This window comes from Cupressus sempervirens, chromosome 1 (genome assembly GCF_028749045.1).
Source record: "Cupressus sempervirens isolate cs-2001-9-10 chromosome 1, ASM2874904v1, whole genome shotgun sequence".
Taxonomy (NCBI): Eukaryota; Viridiplantae; Streptophyta; class Pinopsida; order Cupressales; family Cupressaceae; genus Cupressus; species Cupressus sempervirens.
Window position 1 is genome coordinate 240,500,133 of NC_143118.1, and position 6,066 is coordinate 240,506,198.

Consider the following 6,066-nt stretch of genomic DNA (forward strand, 5'->3'; position numbering starts at 1 on the left):
TTATGTTTTTATGTTGCCGGTTTGTGGTTCAAATTTGGTTGTTCAGGGTTCAGTAACACGGGTATGGCTGTAAAATTTATTAACCTATTAAGAATTTATCTTTGGATGCCGATAAATTAAAACCTCACCAGTAAAAAGAACATAACCGGGAGAACCTTGAATTACTGTGACGAGTAACCTTTTTGTCCAATTTTTTTCCACAACCATCTATACGGCATTCCTGTTTTCTCTGGTGGTGTCAATTAGTTCCCTGGCAAAAAGTATTTCAAAATTTTCAGTTGCAGCAAAATGGAAGTCGTCATCTACTAAATCACCAGAAATATGCTATTTTTTCAATTAAATATATGTTGCCCCAGAAAGAGAAATGTTGTGTAGATGGCTGTTAAAAAATTCTGTTAAATTTTTATTAAATTCTATTATTTTTACGTTGCCAGGTTTGGCCTGGGGGCACACAGGCTGACGCAGTCTGGGGTTTGAACTTGAACTTCGGTCCGGTTGCAGTTTGGGCTACACTTTTTTTCATGTAGAGCAAATACTACAATTAGTTGAGACAAACATTCTATCTTCACTGACACGGACGCTTACGAACTCTACACGGTTCCTACACCAAATATTATTATTTTTGATTGTATGCCAATCGGAATAATTCTAAACCACAGGTCTAAAGTTATATTCCTGCATTATAAATGTTTCCACTGTTGTCGAGTTTGAATTGCTTAAATTGATCGGGATTATCAGGACTAGCATTAACAAAAAGGCAGAATGTTAATTCTAGTGAAGGCGTAGTTTTTTTGCGGTGCAACTAAACCAAAATAGCAAATACAATAACCTACATTGGGAAAATAATACTTAAAATCAATAGAGAACTCGATGAAAAGGAATGCCATACAGAGAACTGGATGAAAATGAATGCCATTGACTGACGATATTTTCCACGGGATTTAACTTTGAATGAAATGAAAGATTTTTAATGACGTCTATGAGGCCATAAGTCTAAGGGACTCGCATAGAATTCTTAGTCAGTTTGATGCGATTTCTCCAGTCTCTCTCTTTTGTTGTGAATTTATATAAGTAAAATGGCCCTCTTGAGGAGTCTTGGTCTTTCGAAAAGGTCTTTTATGTTGTTCACTTCTAACATTTTTTTTGTGTTGGCTGCGAATGTCTTCGTATGCCGTACAATCCTTCAGATAGTGCCACTGTTTCCACAACACCCTCGTTGCAAAATCTACAAATTCTGTCCTCTCACTTTTTTTTAGAGACCTTCCATCTACTGGTTTCACATCTCAAATGGTGGGAACCAGATCTCAATTGAGCGATTAAGATTTTTGCCTTTTCTTTGATCTCTGCTCCTAAATATTCTTTGTCGTCATGTTTGCATGTGGAATTAAATTCTTTGACATAAAAGACTCTTTTTCTATCTAACTGATTTGTTCACATAACAGATCTGAATTTTCCTGCCACCCACTTTTTAAAATTCCTATAAGAGAATCCGAAATTGGTTAACAATAGAGGAGAGGGCATGGAGGCTTCATTGTATGTTACGCACCGTGAAGGGAGAAATTTGAGTAATGGTGAAATCGCATATGCATGTCAATGCTTATTTAGGTTTTAAGCCCTTAAACACGTTTCTGCAATTATATATCGAGTCGTAAAGTTAAGCCTTGGGATCTTTGTTCTTTTTCAAGTGCACACATCTTGTTTAGATTTTCAGACACCCATCTTTATCTGCACTCATGTTCATATTTTCACATTATGTGTAGGTTCATATTTCCTCGCATGAATTTGATTCATGGATTCCATGTTCTATGCCTCGGGTTATTTTTGTGGAGAGATGAATCTCACATGCCATAAAAACAATTGCAAAACTTAAATAGCTAATTGTAGCTCGCTTCTCATAGTCGTTAGGGGAAGATTCTTGAATTGAAGACATTCATTTAAGCAATAAATCACATCAGAATGTGGTTCAAAATCTCATATGATAAAGAGAAGGTAGTACTATATTGCATCAGAATCAACATCTAGACCACATACACACTAAATGGAGGAGGAGCTATTACTATATTGCATCGGAATCAATATTTAGAACACTCGCACACAATAATTGAAGTTGGTTCAATCAAGGGAGTCAAGAATTTGCAAATGGTACATTGAATTGTGGAGTACAAGAACACACAATACTTTATTGCATCAGAATCAATATCTAGACGACTTACATGCTTGTTTTTGTTTGTTAATTATTGCAATATTTGAAGTTGGTTCAATCAAGGGAGTTGAACAAGAATTTGCAAATAGGGTAGCGTACTAACTTTGGAGGGAACTTCATAGGGAGGCTTGATGTTTCACCCCGTTGAGTATCACCTAAATGTAGTGAGTGTTAGCTTTGTATTTGTTGTCATGACAAATGGGTTCTTGTGCACCACTACCCATGAATTATGGATCAATTTTTTTGATTTGAAAACTACATAGTTGAATCTTCACAATAACATCACAATTTGACCCTTGTAATTCAACAACTTTCTTGATGTTTTTTTTGATGCTACTAACTAAAATATGTCAACAAAGTAGAATTTCTAACAAATTGGATGGAAGTGCACATTGCCTTAGAGAAAAACTTCATGACTTATCCATAGTCGTGTATTAATTACTTGTATAAACAAAGAAACAACTTGCATAAATTTTGTAAAGGGAATTTACCCATAGGTTTTTTTTGATGCTTTTGCTTGTATTTGTTTATTTGTTCTAGTTTAACATTAGAAAGGAATGCCAATTGTTTTACACTAGCCAAAAATATTGTTTTAGGATTTATACCTTCATTGAAGGGCTTAAATTTTTGAATTTCTAATTGATTTATTATTTTTAGTGTCCAAATTGTTTGAGGGTTTGTGCTTTTCTTTATTGCCATTTAATTGTTATGTTTCCCCTTCTAGTGCCTCAACCTATGATCTTGATTTGTGCTCACTCTACCCACCCTTGGAAAAGTTGGGGTCTTATTTAAAAAATATCTAATTTATATACATAATTCTAATAGATCTTAGTGATTCATAGGGAGGCTTGCCTTCTTTCACAAGTCATATTGCATTGTTTATACCCCAAACTACTTGTGATCTCAATCTTCCTTTGATGAAGGATTTAAGAAAACCCCTTATCATTATGCACATTAATGATATTATAATTTCTTTGTTGTTCATGTTGGAAATTATTGTGGACAATTATGATCAATGATGCTGTGTAGAGAGAACAATAATAATTTGCACTTGCTAGTATAGCCAATGAAAAAGCTCTCACACAACTAGGGTCATGATTCATAATATTCATATAAATAGACTAGAAGGATTAGAGGTCTTAAAAGGTAAGGACTTTAATTATGCAGCATTCACCTTATTTAATGCATCTACATTCTCTCTTTCGCTATACTTCCACCATTGCACCATCTCAAACATTATTGTTTCTATCATTATCATTCCATCCCCAAATGTTACTACTACCTTCATTAGTGTACCACCATATAATGCTCATTTTTTCTTCGCTTTGAGTCTTTATATAGTGTACCTTGTAATCACTCCCTTTTCATATCTATATCCTATATAATGCTTTACCTCCATTTCCCAATCATCCATCAACGCCCATTCATCACCCCTACTTATGTCATGCATACTTATATCACTCCACTCTCTACCATCCCAATTTCTTATCCCATTCTCTATCAATGTATATGTCTACACTTCATTATGCTTCTTGCTCCATGTCACTTTCCCAATTCATTAACTCTATTACTTCTCATACTTATTGTAATATGCATTCCTAGGTTTTTCAATAGAAATAACAGATCTACAACATAAATAACAGTCTTCACCAATATATACCCAAAAAAGAATAATAAATCATTCTCAAGTAACACCAATAACTAATTTGATGACACTTGTGAAATTTGTTGATGCTGATGATAGAAATGCCATCTTGTGCCGTGGTTTCTCTTGGGAGGAAAGATTCCCCTTGATGGCTAAACCTTGGTATCCGACATTTAATCCGACTACTGAGACCTTTAATAAGATTTCTCTTTAGGTGAGGTTGCGGAATCTTCCCCTTCATTTTCGGTAGGATTCAGTACTGGAGGCTATTGGGGATGCACTTGGGGATTTCATTTTGGTTGATTCAGTTCTTCCAATGTCTATAGGACAACGTTTGCTCACATCCTGGTGGAGATGGACACTTCTAAGGGGCTACTAGCAATGTTGAAGTTGTAGTCTCCATCTGGTTCTTGGATTCAGATTCTTGATTACGAGGATATTCCTTTCAGATGTAGGAAATGCCATAAAATTGGCCATCTCGCTGTGGGATGCTCCTCTGACAAGGTTAGATGGAAGAAGTCACCTTCTTGGTGGTTGGGGGTTTCAGATGATCACTATACGGTTCAAAAAGTATCCACAATGGTGGATGGTTCGATTAGCTCTTCTCATATTGATCTCAATTTGGCTGAGGATTCTGTTGCTGTTTTCAATGATTCTATTGCTGTTTCCAATGATTCAAATGCTATCCCTACGACGGATTTGAATCAGAATGTTGCTTCTGACTTGAGGCCTGTTGATGTCTTTGTTGATTCGACTGTTGTCCCTTTGACGACTTTGGGTCATAATGATGATGCTATCCCTTTTTCTGCTGTTGATTCTGGCCAAAATACTGTTGCTGGGGCTTCTCCTTTTGTGGGGGTTTTGGGGGTTAGTGGGGATTGGCAGAAGGCTGTTGGGAAGGTGGAGGATGGTTGGACATCAGTTAGAGGAAAAAAAGGAAAATCATCCAAACCTTCATTTGATATGTCTTTATGATCTCAAAAGAATTGTCCAAAATGTAAATCTTGATGGTCTGTGGTTGCTTGGCCTATTTGCCCTCTTGTTGGGAACTTTGGTGTGTCCCCTTTTTTGTTGGGTGGTTTTCCACAGTTGTTTTATGATCCTCATTGATATATCTTTCTTGTCATTTGTAAAAGGTTTTAGGTCCTTTCAAAACCTATTTTTACTTAATCAAAACTAATTTGATGATACATAAGCTTGCACACAATAAGTTAAATTCAACTTATATTTGTTATAGTTTGATTACCACAAAGAATTCTAACAAGCAAACAACCATAATACTACAATTTTTGCAACAAATAATGCTCAAATGAACTATTGAAGTTCCTTGCAAATCCTTGAAACTTCAATGCATCCCTTGAGTGAGAACACCCTCAAGAATCGATTTTATCAAGTAAAGAGTTTTTGTCCATCAAATACTACCTCTTTTGAGTTTTTATCCATTGAATACTTTTTCTTATGAGCTTTTGTCCACAAAAGAAATATTGAACACAATGTACTCCAAAAGTTGAATCAAGTGGATGATCTCAAAATGCGAAGTTTTCCTAGTACTATGCCAAAACCCAACCAATAAAAGTAGTCATCCTAAAACTTGCACCAATGCCTTAATTTGAATTCTAAATGCCAAATTATGGGTTGGCCTTAGTGGACATTTTTCATACTATTATATCTAAGGTTAACCTTATAGGCCTTATTGACGTTCTCTTTAGACATTTAAAATCCTTGCATCCTTTTGACTTCACATAGGTCGAGTGGTAGTTCTAAACCTCAATAGCTAACGAATCTTGGGCATATGTTGGTTCAACCTTGATTGATGACCTCTAATAAGCCCTTGACACGGGTCAAACAATAACTTAAACTTTTAAGATTTGATGATTCTTTGAGAAAATAATCTGTCATCTAATTTTAGAAAAGGGACTTTACAATACCCTCCTCAAAGATGGTTTATCCTCAAGCAATGCAGATTGGAATGCTCAAGCATCTTAGGTCCTTCCCATATGTCATCCTCAATTAGTAAGATTTTGCTTTAAAAAAATATTTCATGACACTTTTAGTTCTCAAGTGTTTCACTTAGACATCCATCATCTCTTCTCAATTAAAATCAATTTTTCCTCATCATCTGAGAGTGGCAACTCCTTTGAGGGCATAATATGCTAAATAATTACTTTGTTCAAGCAAGATACGTGGAACACATTATGAATCATATTGTCCAAAATTG